General features: G+C 43.0%; 1 non-coding gene across 1 annotated transcript; it reads right to left on the minus strand.

The window, feature by feature from the left end:
• Window positions 1-7,146: 7,146 nt before the first annotated feature.
• TRNAF-GAA (transfer RNA phenylalanine (anticodon GAA)) lies at window positions 7,147-7,219 on the minus strand. The gene has a single exon. It is a non-coding gene; the product is annotated as a tRNA-Phe (tRNA).
• Window positions 7,220-14,381: the final 7,162 nt, after the last annotated feature.

Consider the following 14,381-nt stretch of genomic DNA (forward strand, 5'->3'; position numbering starts at 1 on the left):
GGTAAATGTACTAGACCCCAGGGATCGTGTAAATTCAAACATGAATGTAGTGGTTGCGGGTCGTCCCATCCTGAGTCCTCGTGCAGAGCCAGAACGGGTGATAATGGGGGGAGAGGAGGTGCCAAACAGGTCTAATATAGTCCGAGGGGCGCCTTTACCTACCCCGATTGATACCCTGGCGATGATTCCCTGGCTCAGTGAATACCCGGATCGTACTTCTGCTGGGGTGCTGCGGAACGGTTTTTCGTATGGTTTCCGCATCCCGGTAGGGGACTTTCAGGGTGTGGGGAAGTGCAAAAATCAACTATCCGTCCTGCAGCATACGCCCGTGGTTCAGGATAAGATCCGTAAAGAGGTTGCACGAGGTCGGGTCGCCGGCCCGTTCAGTATACCTCCGGTTCAGAATTTTGTTTTGTTCTCCCTTAGGGGTAGTCCCCAAGAAAGACCCCGGTGAGTTCCGACTGATTCATAATTTATCAGCTCCACGAGGTCTTTCCGTAAATGATGCAATCGATCCAGAAGTGTGTTCGGTGCGGTACGCATCCTTCGATGAGGACGTAGCCATTTTGAATCGCCTGGGGCCCGGGGCGCTGATGGCGAAGTCAGATATCGAGTCAGCGTTCCGATTGCTCCCGGTACACCCAGACGACCAGCGTCTCCTAGGATTCATGTTTCAGGGTTGTTATTACATGGATAGGTGTATGCCAATGGGGTGCTCTATATCCTGTGCTTATTTCGAGAAATTCAGTAGTTTTCTACAATGGGTCTTCACAAAGAAAACAGGTTTCCAATATGTAATGCACTACCTTGATGATTTTCTGTTTCTTGGGGCAGCCGGGGATCTTGAATGTGGCCGGGCCTTGGCCGAATTTTGTGTGTTAATGAAACAGTTTGGTGTGCCATTGGCGCCGGGTAAAACAGTGGGTCCTACGACTTGCCTCGTGTTTCTGGGGATCGAGTTGGACTCCATTGAGGGTTGTTTCCGTTTGCCAGCTGAGAAAGTGTTGAAGTTCAGGGCTGCGCTGCAAGTGTGTATAAATGCATCGAAAGTTACGCTGCAACAATTACAACAGTTGGTGGGACAGTTGAATTTTGCCCTGAGGGTAATACCAATGGCCCGCCCCTTTTCCCGTTCAATTGCCCAAGCGATGGTCGGCCTTAAAGAGTGCCATCATCGCACGAGACTATCGGCCGAGATCCGCCAGGACATGCGTATTTGGTTAGCATTTCTGGCGGACTTCAATGGTAGAATTGTCTGGAATAAACCAGCCGTGTCTTCTGAAGAGCTGGGGCTATGGACAGATTCGGCAGGAAGCATAGGTTTTGGCGCCATCTTCGGCACAAAATGGTCGGCACAAAGATGGCCGACATGGTGGCATGGGAATGGTCTGACGAGTAATATTGCTTTCCTGGAACTGTTTCCCATCTTGGTGGCCTTGAGAACATGGCCCGATGGGTTCAAGGACCACTCTGTCATATTTTGGTCTGACAATATGACCGTGGTCGAGTGTATCAATAGTCAGGCAGCACGTTGTAAACTGATTCTAAGACTGCTTAAGGAAATTGTTTTACTGTGTATGCAATTGAACGTGCTATTCAGAGCAAAGCATGTTCCAGGGGTGATGAATCAGGCGGCTGACGCACTGTCTCGTTTTCAAATGCAGGCTTTCTCGGGTTTCCTCCCCTCAGCGGACCCAGAGCCGGCACCCTTTCCCGAAGCTCTCTGGTCTCTCGGTGCCCCGAACTTCGTCACCTCGTGGGAGAGAGTCTAGCACCAAGGACGAGGAAGGCATACGAAGGGGCGTTTCGGGCCTATTTAGCCTTTTTGGGGACTGATAGAGAGCGGCTTTGGGGTCACGAGGAATGGGTAGTGAATTTCCTGATGTCCTTACGTAGGGCTGGGAAATCGGTGGCTACGGCCCAGAGGCATCGTGCTGCCATTTCCTTTGTTGCCAGAGCACACGCTATCCAGGACCCAACAGCGTCTTTCGTTGTACAGAAAGCGCTGCGTGGGTGGCAACGCCTTGAGGGTCGCAGAGTAGATGAAAGGCGCCCGATAGGTTTGGATAGATTGTCCCAGTTGTTGGCCACACTCCCGGCCACATGTTCATCTCAGTTTGAGGCGGTGCTGTTCCGAGCCGCTTTTACGCTAGCATTTCACGGGGCAATGCGGGTAAGCGAACTGGTTGCAAGGAACAAACTGGATGTGGCAGGGGGTTTGTGCCAAGAACACGTTCAGATCAGGGGAGAAACAATGACTGTCTCCTTTGTAAAGTCCAAGACTGATCAAGATGGGATGGGTGATTGCGTCATCATACGCAGGATTCCTGGGTCCTCCATGTGTCCGGTAAAGTGTTTAGAGGATTACCTAGCACGAAGGGTGGCATCATGGGGGGGGACTTTGTTGAGACACGCTGACGCCACCCCACTGACGAAATTTCAGTTTCAGCGGGTGCTTGCGATGTCAATTGCCGCTGCGGGCTTGAACCCGGGCGAATTTGGGACCCATTCCTTTCGGATAGGGGCTGCTACGGAGGCTACAGCCAGGGGTCTTAATGTTGAGCAAGTGAAACAAGTGGGGCGTTGGTCCTCCAATTGTTACAAAAGATACGTGCGGTTGCACATGTTGTGAAGCTGTAATAATGTACTCACGCTTCTTGTTTTTGTTTGGTTTTCAGTTACGCAAGCCTACGAGGCGGGGCGGACTATGCAGTCGACCCTACACCGGGCCAGCGGTCAGACATCACCGGCTGTGAAAAAGGAGGTGTGGGTCGTGGGCCACTCATACGTGAGGCGTGCCGCAGACGTATTCAAAGCAGGTGACATGATTCACGTAGCTGGGGAATACGGGTACAGGATGTCCTTCTACGGAAGGGGCGGTCTCTGTATTGACCAGTTTCAAACATTTTTCGAGGGTTTGTTAGGGCGGACAAGGTCACCGCCGTCTATAGTTATAGTGCATGTTGGGGGCAATGATTTGGTCACCATCGGTAGACGACTACTCCTGGAGGCAATGCTTTCCACTGTAAGTTGGTTGGCGAGGAGAGTTCCGGGGTGCACGATTGCATGGTCCCATTTGATTCCACGAAAGGTGTGGCGGGGGGCTATCTCTATTCCTGCTTTGAACCATTCTGTTAGAAAGCTTAACAATAAAGTGAGTAGGTTGTTCCGTTCCAGGACATTGCATTCTATTTCTCATAGCTGTATTAATGATGACAGTATGTATTTGGGGGATGGTGTGCATTTGTCTTGGGTGGGGAATGAGTTACTCTTAGGAGACTTCTTAGCATGGTTAAAATCGTTAAAACATGACCTTTAGGTAGGAGTTTTGTGGGGGGTCCGGATAGCCGGTCAACTATCCGGCCTGTGGCGGTAAGGTCATGATCGGTGAGCACTAATTGGAAGATCCCTATGAGTGGGCGTCACCCAACACGGATGGGAGCGCTCGGGGGAGGTGGCCTTTGGCCCCTCAACGGGGAGGCGGTCCCTTCTAAGGATGGGTCGCCGAAAGAAGAGGAAAGGCGGTCAAGGCCCCTTCCTGTGTAGGAGGGGTTACAGCCCCCTCCTGGGGAATTTCCCGGGGCCAGTGACATCTGCGACGGCAGATGCGGTAAGTTGTGTGGGGTTGGGGGGAGGTCTACGATACCTTCTAGATACCTCACACGAGTCTTCAAACGACCGTTAACTGGCGTCGAGTTGATAGGTGCCCCCGTCAAGTCAAGGGAAATTGGTAGTAGTTGCACGTGAGTACGCCTCAGTGCTGTCGCCCCTCCCAAGTGGGGGGGGTATGTCTGGTTAGGGATCTTGACACCGGTTACGACCTTGCCGTTGGCCCTTAAACGTTAGGATGTACAATTTCAATATTTCAAGTAAATGTTTTGTAGGATGTTAGTTCGGCTAGGAGAACCTCTGTATTAGAGAATCTGTTAAGGTTAGCCAAACATCGCAATGTGGTATGAAATTGTACATTAATATAAAATGTTTAATGTTTTAATTTTTGTTTTAATAAATACGGCCGGGAGGGTCACTCCCTCCCACTTCCAAAAACTTCAAGAACTGTTTCCAGTTTCCCTCCTTTGGGGATTGTGTTGAGAGGGGGTGGCGGGTATCTCAGCCATATGGAAAGGGGCGACCACTCGGTCCCCCCGAACGTATGGCAGAGTGCCTCGATCCCCCCGGGAAGCCATTTTTGGGCGGGAGGCGCGTCTCGGCTGGTATGCCCGAAGCGGCGTAGCCGGGGCGCGCTTTTTCCCGCCCTAGAGTGGGCTGGCCTAGACACTGACGCGGCCGGCCACGCCCTCGGGGCAGGCAGGGGCGGGATTACGCCCGCCCTGAAGATGGATAAAAAGGGACGCAAGACCAGAAGACATCCTCTTGTTCCTGTGCTCTGAAGCTGCACCTCCTCGCTGCACGTGAGCTCGAGACGGAACGAAGAGCCAATTTTGACCCACCCACCAGCCCCTGAGGACAGCCAGTTGTTTTAACAAAATTGATCGATAATTCTATTTCGTTTACAGGTTGTTTTAGTGTTGTGTTGATGTTGAATGTGTAATAAAGATTGGTCTAAGTTTACAAATTTGGTGATTAAAGAAATTCGGATTTAAGGTCCATTTATAAACAGGCTTTTTCGGTCATAGTGGCCAATGTAGTTTCGTTTAGTTAGCATTTGTCGTATTTATTTTGGTCGGGCGGTAAGGTCATGATCGGTGAGCACTAATTGGAAGATCCCTATGAGTGGGCGTCACCCAACACGGATGGGAGCGCTCGGGGGAGGTGGCCTTTGGCCCCTCAACGGGGAGGCGGTCCCTTCTAAGGATGGGTCGCCGAAAGAAGAGGAAAGGCGGTCAAGGCCCCTTCCTGTGTAGGAGGGGTTACAGCCCCCTCCTGGGGAATTTCCCGGGGCCAGTGACATCTGCGACGGCAGATGCGGTAAGTTGTGTGGGGTTGGGGGGAGGTCTACGATACCTTCTAGATACCTCACACGAGTCTTCGAACGACCTTTAACTGGCGTCGAGTTGATAGGTGCCCCCGTCAAGTCAAGGGAAATTGGTAGTAGTTGCACGTGAGTACGCCTCAGTGCTGTCGCCCCTCCCAAGTGGGGGGGGTATGTCTGGTTAGGGATCTTGACACCGGTTACGACCTTGCCGTTGGCCCTTAAACGTTAGGATGTACAATTTCAATATTTCAAGTAAATGTTTTGTAGGATGTTAGTTCGGCTAGGAGAACCTCTGTATTAGAGAATCTGTTAAGGTTAGCCAAACATCGCAATGTGGTATGAAATTGTACATTAATATAAAATGTTTAATGTTTTAATTTTTGTTTTAATAAATACGGCCGGGAGGGTCACTCCCTCCCACTTCCAAAAACTTCAAGAACTGTTTCCAGTTTCCCTCCTTTGGGGATTGTGTTGAGAGGGGGTGGCGGGTATCTCAGCCATATCAGTCTAACGCTCTCCCAACTGAGCTATTGCGGCCTGCTTATAGCTGTGGTCTTCATACTTTAATTTAAACCATTTAACAAAATAGATGCAGGACCTGGATTTTTAACCTCATATGGTAGAGATATGTTTTAAGGAGTCCTGTATCATTCCGCAATTAACTGGTGCAATGGGCAAATAGCAGTTTTGGGATCCAGGTTAGGTAGTTGTTTTTTTAACTCTGAATGGACTAGCACTATATTACCCAGATATATTTGGCATGAGTAGGTAAGCAATGTCATCTGACTACTGACATCTGTATTCAAGGGGAGGTGGAAGGTAATGCAGACAAGAGTTTACTTTACAAAAAAGCATGAATGGGAAATATTCATTGTCAAACCTGAAGGTAAGAGAGGTGGAAGCAAGTTTAGAAGGAGGACATAAAGCAAAGTCTATGTTAAATTGATTGTGTTGTAGATCAGTTGGAAAAAATTTGATGAATAGAGAAAAAGTACTACAGCTGATTCCAAGACCTATTTTGTTAGAAGTAAGGAACCTCTGAACTGTGCCGAAACCCGGGATTGAACCAGGGACCTTTAGATCTTCAGTCTAACGCTCTCCCAACTGAGCTATTGCGGCCTGCTTATAGCAGTGGTCTTCATACTTTAATTTAAACCATTTAACAAAATAGATGCAGGACCTGGATTTTTAACCTCATATGGTAGAGATATGTTTTAAGGAGTCCTGTATCATTCCGCAATTAACTGGTGCAATGGGCAAATAGCAGTTTTGGGATCCAGGTTAGGTAGTTGTTTTTTTAACTCTGAATGGACTAGCACTATATTACCTAGATATATTTGGCATGAGTAGGTAAGCAATGTCATATGACTACTGACATCTGTGTTCAAGGGGAAGTGGAATGTGATGCAGACAAGAGTTTACTTTACAAAAAAGGACGAAATGGGAAACATTCATTGTCAAACCTGAAGGCAAGATAGGTGGAAGAAAGTTTAAAAGGAGGACAGAAAGCAAAGTCTATGTTGAATTGATCATTTTGTAGATCAGTTGATAAAAATGTTAATAGAGAAAAAAGTACTACAGCTGATTCCAAGACCTATTTTGTTAGAAGCAAGGAACCTCTCAACTGTGCCGAAACCCAGGATTGAACCAGGGACCTTTAGATCTTCAGTCTAACACTCTCCCAACTGAGATATTGCGGCCTGCTTATAGCTGTGGTCTTCATACTTTAATTTAAACCATTTAACAAAATAGATGCAGGACCTGGATTTTTAACCTCATATGGTAGAGATATGTTTTAAGGAGTCCTGTATCATTCCGCAATTAACTGGTGCAATGGGCAAATAGCATTTTTGGGATCCAGGTTAGGTAGTTGTTTTTTTAACTCTGAATGGACTAGCACTATATTACCCAGATATATTTGGCATGAGTAGGTAAGCAATGTCATCTGACTACTGACATCTGTGTTCAAGGTGAAGTGGAAGGTAATGCAGACAAGAGTTTACTTTACAAAAAAGCATGAAATGGGAAATATTCATTGTCAAACCTGAAGGTAAGAGAGGTGGAAGCAAGTTTAGAAGGAGGACATAAAGCAAAGTCTATGTTAAATTGATTGTGTTGTAGATCAGTTGGAAAAAATTTGATGAATAGAGAAAAAGTACTACAGCTGATTCCAAGACCTATTTTGTTAGGAGCAAGGAACCTCTCAACTGTGCCGAAACCCGGGATTGAACCAGGGACCTTTAGATCTTCAGTCTAACGCTCTCCCAACTGAGCTATTTCGGCCTGCTTATAGCTGTGGTCTTCATACTTTAATTTAAACCATTTAACTAAATAGATGCAGGACCTGGATTTTTAACCTCATATGGTAGAGATATGTTTTAAGGAGTCCTGTATCATTCCGCAATTAACTGGTGCAATGGGTAAATAGCATTTTTGGGATCCAGGTTAGGTAGTTGTTTTTTTAACTCTGAATGGACTAGCACTATATTACCCAGATATATTTGGCATGAGTAGGTAAGCAATGTCATCTGACTACTGACATCTGTGTTCAAGGGGAAGTGGAAGGTAATGCAGACAAGAGTTTACTTTACAAAAAAGCATGAAATGGGAAATATTCATTGTCAAACCTGAAGGTAAGAGAGGTGGAAGCAAGTTTAGAAGGAGGACATAAAGCAAAGTCTATGTTAAATTGATTGTGTTGTAGATCAGTTGGAAAAAATTTGATGAATAGAGAAAAAGAACTACAGCTGATTCCAAGACCTATTTTGTTAGAAGCAAGGAACCTCTCAACTGTGCCGAAACCCAGGATTGAACCATGGACCTTTAGATCTTCAGTCTAACGCTCTCCCAACTGAGCTATTTCGGCCTTCTGATAGCTGGGGTCTTCATACTTTAATTTGAACCATTTAACAAAATAGATGCAGGACCTGGATTTTTAACCTCATATGGTAGAGATATGTTTTAAGGAGTCCTGTATCATTCCCCAGTTAACTGGTGCAATGGGTAAATAGCATTTTTGGGATCCAGGTGAGGTAGTTGTTTTTTTAACTCTGAATGGACTAGCACTATATTACCCAGATATATTTGGCATGAGTAGGTAAGCAATGTCATCTGACTACTGACATCTGTGTTCAAGGGGAAGTGGAATGTGATGCAGACAAGAGTTTACTTTACAAAAAAGGACGAAATGGAAAACATTCATAGTCAAACCTGAAGGCAAGATAGGTGGAAGAAAGTTTAAAAGGAGGACAGAAAGCAAAGTCTATGTTGAATTGATCATTTTGTAGATCAGTTGATAAAAATGTTGATAGAGAAAAAAGTACTACAGCTGATTCCAAGACCTATTTTGTTAGAAGCAAGGAACCTCTCAACTGTGCCGAAAACCGGGATTGAACCAGGGACCTTTACATCTTCAGTCTAACGCTCTCCCAACTGAGCTATTTCGGCCTTCTGATAGCTGTGGTCTTCATACTTTACTTTGAACCATTTAACAAAATAGATGCAGGACCTGGATTTTTAACCTCTTATGGTAGAGATATGTTTGGAGGAGTCCTGTATCATTCCCCAGTTAACTGGTGCAATCGGTAAATAGCATTTTTGGGATCCAGGTTAGGTAGTTGTTTTTTTAACTCTGAATGGACTAGCACTATATTACCTAGATATATTTGGCATGAGTAGGTAAGCAATGTCATCTGACTACTGACATCTGTGTTCAAGGGGTAGTGGAATGTGATGCAGACAAGAGTTTACTTTACAAAAAAGGACGAAATGGAAAACATTCATAGTCAAACCTGAAGGCAAGATAGGTGGAAGAAAGTTTAAAAGGAGGACAGAAAGCAAAGTCTATGTTGAATTGATCATTTTGTAGATCAGTTGATAAAAATGTTAATAGAGAAAAAAGTACTACAGCTGATTCCAAGACCTATTTTGTTAGAAGCAAGGAACCTCTCAACTGTGCCGAAACCCAGGATTGAACCAGGGACCTTTAGATCTTCAGTCTAACACTCTCCCAACTGAGATATTGCGGCCTGCTTACAGCTGTGGTCTTCATACTTTAATTTAAACCATTTAACAAAATTGATGCAGGACCTGGATTTTTAACCTCATATGGTAGAGATATGTTTTAAGGAGTCCGGTATCATTCCGCAATTAACTGGTGCAATGGGTAAATAGCATTTTTGGGATCCAGGTTAGGTAGTTGTTTTTTTAACTCTGAATGGACTAGCACTATATTACCCAGATATATTTGGCATGAGTAGGTAAGCAATGTCATCTGACTACTGACATCTGTGTTCAAGGGGAAGTGGAAGGTAATGCAGACAAGAGTTTACTTTACAAAAAAGCATGAAATGGGAAATATTAATTGTCAATCCTGAAGGTAAGAGAGGTGGAAGCAAGTTTAGAAGGAGGACATAAAGCAAAGTCTATGTTAAATTGAAAAAAATTTGATGAATAGAGAAAAAGAACTACAGCTGATTCCAAGACCTATTTTGTTAGAAGCAAGGAACCTCTCAACTGTGCCGAAACCCAGGATTGAACCAGGGACCTTTAGATCTTCAGTCTAACGCTCTCCCAACTGAGCTATTTCGGCCTTCTGATAGCTGGGGTCTTCATACTTTAATTTTAACCATTTAACAAAATAGATGCAGGACCTGGATTTTTAACCTCATATGGTAGAGATATGTTTTAAGGAGTCCTGTATCATTCCCCAGTTAACTGGTGCAATGGGTAAATAGCATTTTTGGGATCCAGGTTAGGTAGTTGTTTTTTTAACTCTGAATGGACTAGCACTATATTACCCAGATATATTTGGCATGAGTAGGTAAGCAATGTCATCTGACTACTGACATCTGTGTTCAAGGGGAAGTGGAATGTGATGCAGACAAGAGTTTACTTTACAAAAAAGGACGAAATGGAAAACATTCATAGTCAAACCTGAAGGCAAGATAGGTGGAAGAAAGTTTAAAAGGAGGACAGAAAGCAAAGTCTATGTTGAATTGATCATTTTGTAGATCAGTTGATAAAAATGTTAATAGAGAAAAAAGTACTACAGCTGATTCCAAGACCTATTTTGTTAGAAGCAAGGAACCTCTCAACTGTGCCGAAACCCGGGATTGAACCAGGGACCTTTAGATCTTCAGTCTAACGCTCTCCCAACTGAGCTATTTCAGCCTGCTTATAGCTGTGGTCTTCATACTTTAATTTGAACCATTTAACAAAATAGATGCAGGACCTGGATTTTTAACCTCATATGGTAGAGATATGTTTTAAGGAGTCCTGTAACATTCCCCAGTTAACTGGTGCAATGGGTAAATAGCATTTTTGGGATCCAGGTTAGGTAGTTGTTTTTTTAACTCTGAATGGACTAGCACTATATTACCCAGATATATTTGGCATGAGTAGGTAAGCAATGTCATCTGACTACTGACATCTGTGTTCAAGGGGAAGTGGAATGTGATGCAGACAAGAGTTTACTTTACAAAAAAGGACGAAATGGAAAACATTCATAGTCAAACCTGAAGGCAAGATAGGTGGAAGAAAGTTTAAAAGGAGGACAGAAAGCAAAGTCTATGTTGAATTGATCATTTTGTAGATCAGTTGATAAAAATGTTAATAGAGAAAAAAGTACTACAGCTGATTCCAAGACCTATTTTGTTAGAAGCAAGGAACCTCTCAACTGTGCCGAAACCCGGGATTGAACCAGGGACCTTTAGATCTTCAGTCTAACGCTCTCCCAACTGAGCTATTTCAGCCTGCTTATAGCTGTGGTCTTCATACTTTAATTTAAACCATTTAACAAAATAGATGCAGGACCTGGATTTTTAACCTCATATGGTAGAGATATGTTTTAAGGAGTCCTGTATCATTCCGCAATTAACTGGTGCAATGGGCAAATAGCATTTTTGGGATCCAGGTTAGGTAGTTGTTTTTTTTACTCTGAATGTACTAGCACTATATTACCCAGATATATTTGGCATGAGTAGGTAAGCAATGTCATCTGACTACTGACATCTGTGTTCAAGGGGAAGTGGAAGGTAATGCAGACAAGAGTTTACTTTACAAAAAAGCATGAAATGGGAAATATTCATTGTCAAACCTGAAGGTAAGAGAGGTGGAAGCAAGTCTAGAAGGAGGACAGAAAGCAAAGTCTATGTTAAATTGATTGTGTTGTAGATCAGTTAAAAAAAATTTGATGAATACAGAAAAAGGACTACAGCTGATTCCAAGACCTATTTTGTTAGAAGCGAAGAACCTCTCAACTGTGCCGAAACCCGGGATTGAACCAGGGACCTTTAGATCTTCAGTCTAACACTCTGCCAACTGAGCAATTTCAGCCTGCTGATATCTGTGGTCTTCATACTTTAATTTGAACCATTTAACAAAATAGATGCAGGACCTGGATTTTTAACCTCATATGGTAGAGATATGTTTTAAGGAGTCCGGTATCATTCCGCAATTAACTGGTGCAATGGGTAAATAGCATTTTTGGGATCCAGGTTAGGTAGTTGTTTTTTTAACTCTGAATGGACTAGCACTATATTACCCAGATATATTTGGCATGAGTAGGTAAGCAATGTCATCTGACTACTGACATCTGTGTTCAAGGGGAAGTGGAAGGTAATGCAGACAAGAGTTTACTTTACAAAAAAGCATGAAATGGGAAATATTAATTGTCAATCCTGAAGGTAAGAGAGGTGGAAGCAAGTTTAGAAGGAGGACATAAAGCAAAGTCTATGTTAAATTGAAAAAAATTTGATGAATAGAGAAAAAGAACTACAGCTGATTCCAAGACCTATTTTGTTAGAAGCAAGGAACCTCTCAACTGTGCCGAAACCCAGGATTGAACCAGGGACCTTTAGATCTTCAGTCTAACGCTCTCCCAACTGAGCTATTTCGGCCTTCTGATAGCTGGGGTCTTCATACTTTAATTTTAACCATTTAACAAAATAGATGCAGGACCTGGATTTTTAACCTCATATGGTAGAGATATGTTTTAAGGAGTCCTGTATCATTCCCCAGTTAACTGGTGCAATGGGTAAATAGCATTTTTGGGATCCAGGTTAGGTAGTTGTTTTTTTAACTCTGAATGGACTAGCACTATATTACCCAGATATATTTGGCATGAGTAGGTAAGCAATGTCATCTGACTACTGACATCTGTGTTCAAGGGGAAGTGGAATGTGATGCAGACAAGAGTTTACTTTACAAAAAAGGACGAAATGGAAAACATTCATAGTCAAACCTGAAGGCAAGATAGGTGGAAGAAAGTTTAAAAGGAGGACAGAAAGCAAAGTCTATGTTGAATTGATCATTTTGTAGATCAGTTGATAAAAATGTTAATAGAGAAAAAAGTACTACAGCTGATTCCAAGACCTATTTTGTTAGAAGCAAGGAACCTCTCAACTGTGCCGAAACCCAGGATTGAACCAGGGACCTTTAGATCTTCAGTCTAACACTCTCCCAACTGAGATATTGCGGCCTGCTTACAGCTGTGGTCTTCATACTTTAATTTAAACTATTTAACAAAATAGATGCAGGACCTGGATTTTTAACCTCATATGGTAGAGATATGTTTTAAGGAGTCCTGTATCATTCCGCAATTAACTGGTGCAATAGGCAAATAGCATTTTTGGGATCCAGGTTAGGTAGTTGTTTTTTTAACTCTGAATGTACTAGCACTATATTACCCAGATATATTTGGCATGAGTAGGTAAGCAATGTCATCTGACTACTGACATCTGTGTTCAAGGGGAAGTGGAAGGTAATGCAGACAAGAGTTTACTTTACAAAAAAGCATGAAATGGGAAATATTCATTGTCAAACCTGAAGGTAAGAGAGGTGGAAGCAAGTCTAGAAGGAGGACAGAAAGCAAAGTCTATGTTGAATTGATCATTTTGTAGATCAGTTGATAAAAATGTTAATAGAGAAAAAAGTACTACAGCTGATTCCAAGACCTATTTTGTTAGAAGCAAAGAACCTCTCAACTGTGCCGAAACCTGGGATTGAACCAGGGACCTTTAGATCTTCAGTCTAACACTCTGCCAACTGAGCTATTTCAGCCTGCTGATATCTGTGGTCTTCATACTTTAATTTGAACCATTTAACAAAATAGATGCAGGACCTGGATTTTTAACCTCATATGGTACAGATATGTTTTAAGGAGTCCTGCATCATTCCGCAATTAACTGGTGCAACGGGTAAATAGCATTTTTGGGATCCAGGTTAGGTAGTTGTTTTTTTAACTCTGAATGGACTAGCACTATATTACCCAGATATATTTGGCATGAGTAGGTAAGCAATGTCATCTGTCTACTGACATCTGTGTTCAAGGGGAAGTGGAAGGTAATGCAGACAAGAGTTTACTTTACAAAAAAGCATGAAATGGGAAATATTCATTGTCAAACCTGAAGGTAAGAGAGGTGGAAGCAAGTTTAGAAGGAGGACATAAAGCAAAGTCTATGTTAAATTGATTGTGTTGTAGATCAGTTGGAAAAAATTTGATGAATGGAGGAAAAGAACTACAGCCGATTCCAAGACCTATTTTGTTAGAAGCAAGGAACCTCTCAACTGTGCCGAAACCCAGGACCTTTAGATCTTCAGTCTAACGCTCTCCCAACTGAGCTATTTCGGCCTTCTGATAGCTGGGGTCTTCATACTTTAATTTGAACCATTTAACAAAATAGATGCAGGACCTGGATTTTTAACCTCATATGGTAGAGATATGTTTTAAGGAGTCCTGTATCATTCCGCAGTTAACTGGTGCAATGGGTAAATAGCATTTTTGGGATCCAGGTTAGGTAGTTGTTTTTTTAACTCTGAATGGACTAGCACTATATTACCCAGATATATTTGGCATGAGTAGGTAAGCAATGTCATCTGACTACTGACATCTGTGTTCAAGGGGAAGTGGAATGTGATGCAGACAAGAGTTTACTTTACAAAAAAGGACGAAATGGAAAACATTCATAGTCAAACCTGAAGGCAAGATAGGTGGAAGAAAGTTTAAAAGGAGGACAGAAAGCAAAGTCTATGTTGAATTGATCATTTTGTAGATCAGTTGATAAAAATGTTAATAGAGAAAAAAGTACTACAGCTGATTCCAAGACCTATTTTGTTAGAAGCAAGGAACCTCTCAACTGTGCCGAAACCCAGGATTGAACCAGGGACCTTTAGATCTTCAGTCTAACACTCTCCCAACTGAGATATTGCGGCCTGCTTAGAGCTGTGGTCTTCATACTTTAATTTAAACCATTTAACAAAATAGATGCAGGACCTGGATTTTTAACCTCATATGGTAGAGATATGTTTTAAGCAGTCGTGTATCATTCCGCAATTAACTGGTGCAATGGGCAAATAGCATTTTTGGGATCCAGGTTAGGTAGTTGTTTTTTTAACTCTGAATGTACTAGCACTATATTACCCAGATATATTTGGCATGAGTAGG

The sequence above is a fragment of the Lissotriton vulgaris genome, chromosome 8 (genome assembly GCF_964263255.1).
Source record: "Lissotriton vulgaris chromosome 8, aLisVul1.2, whole genome shotgun sequence".
Taxonomy (NCBI): domain Eukaryota; kingdom Metazoa; phylum Chordata; class Amphibia; order Caudata; family Salamandridae; genus Lissotriton; species Lissotriton vulgaris.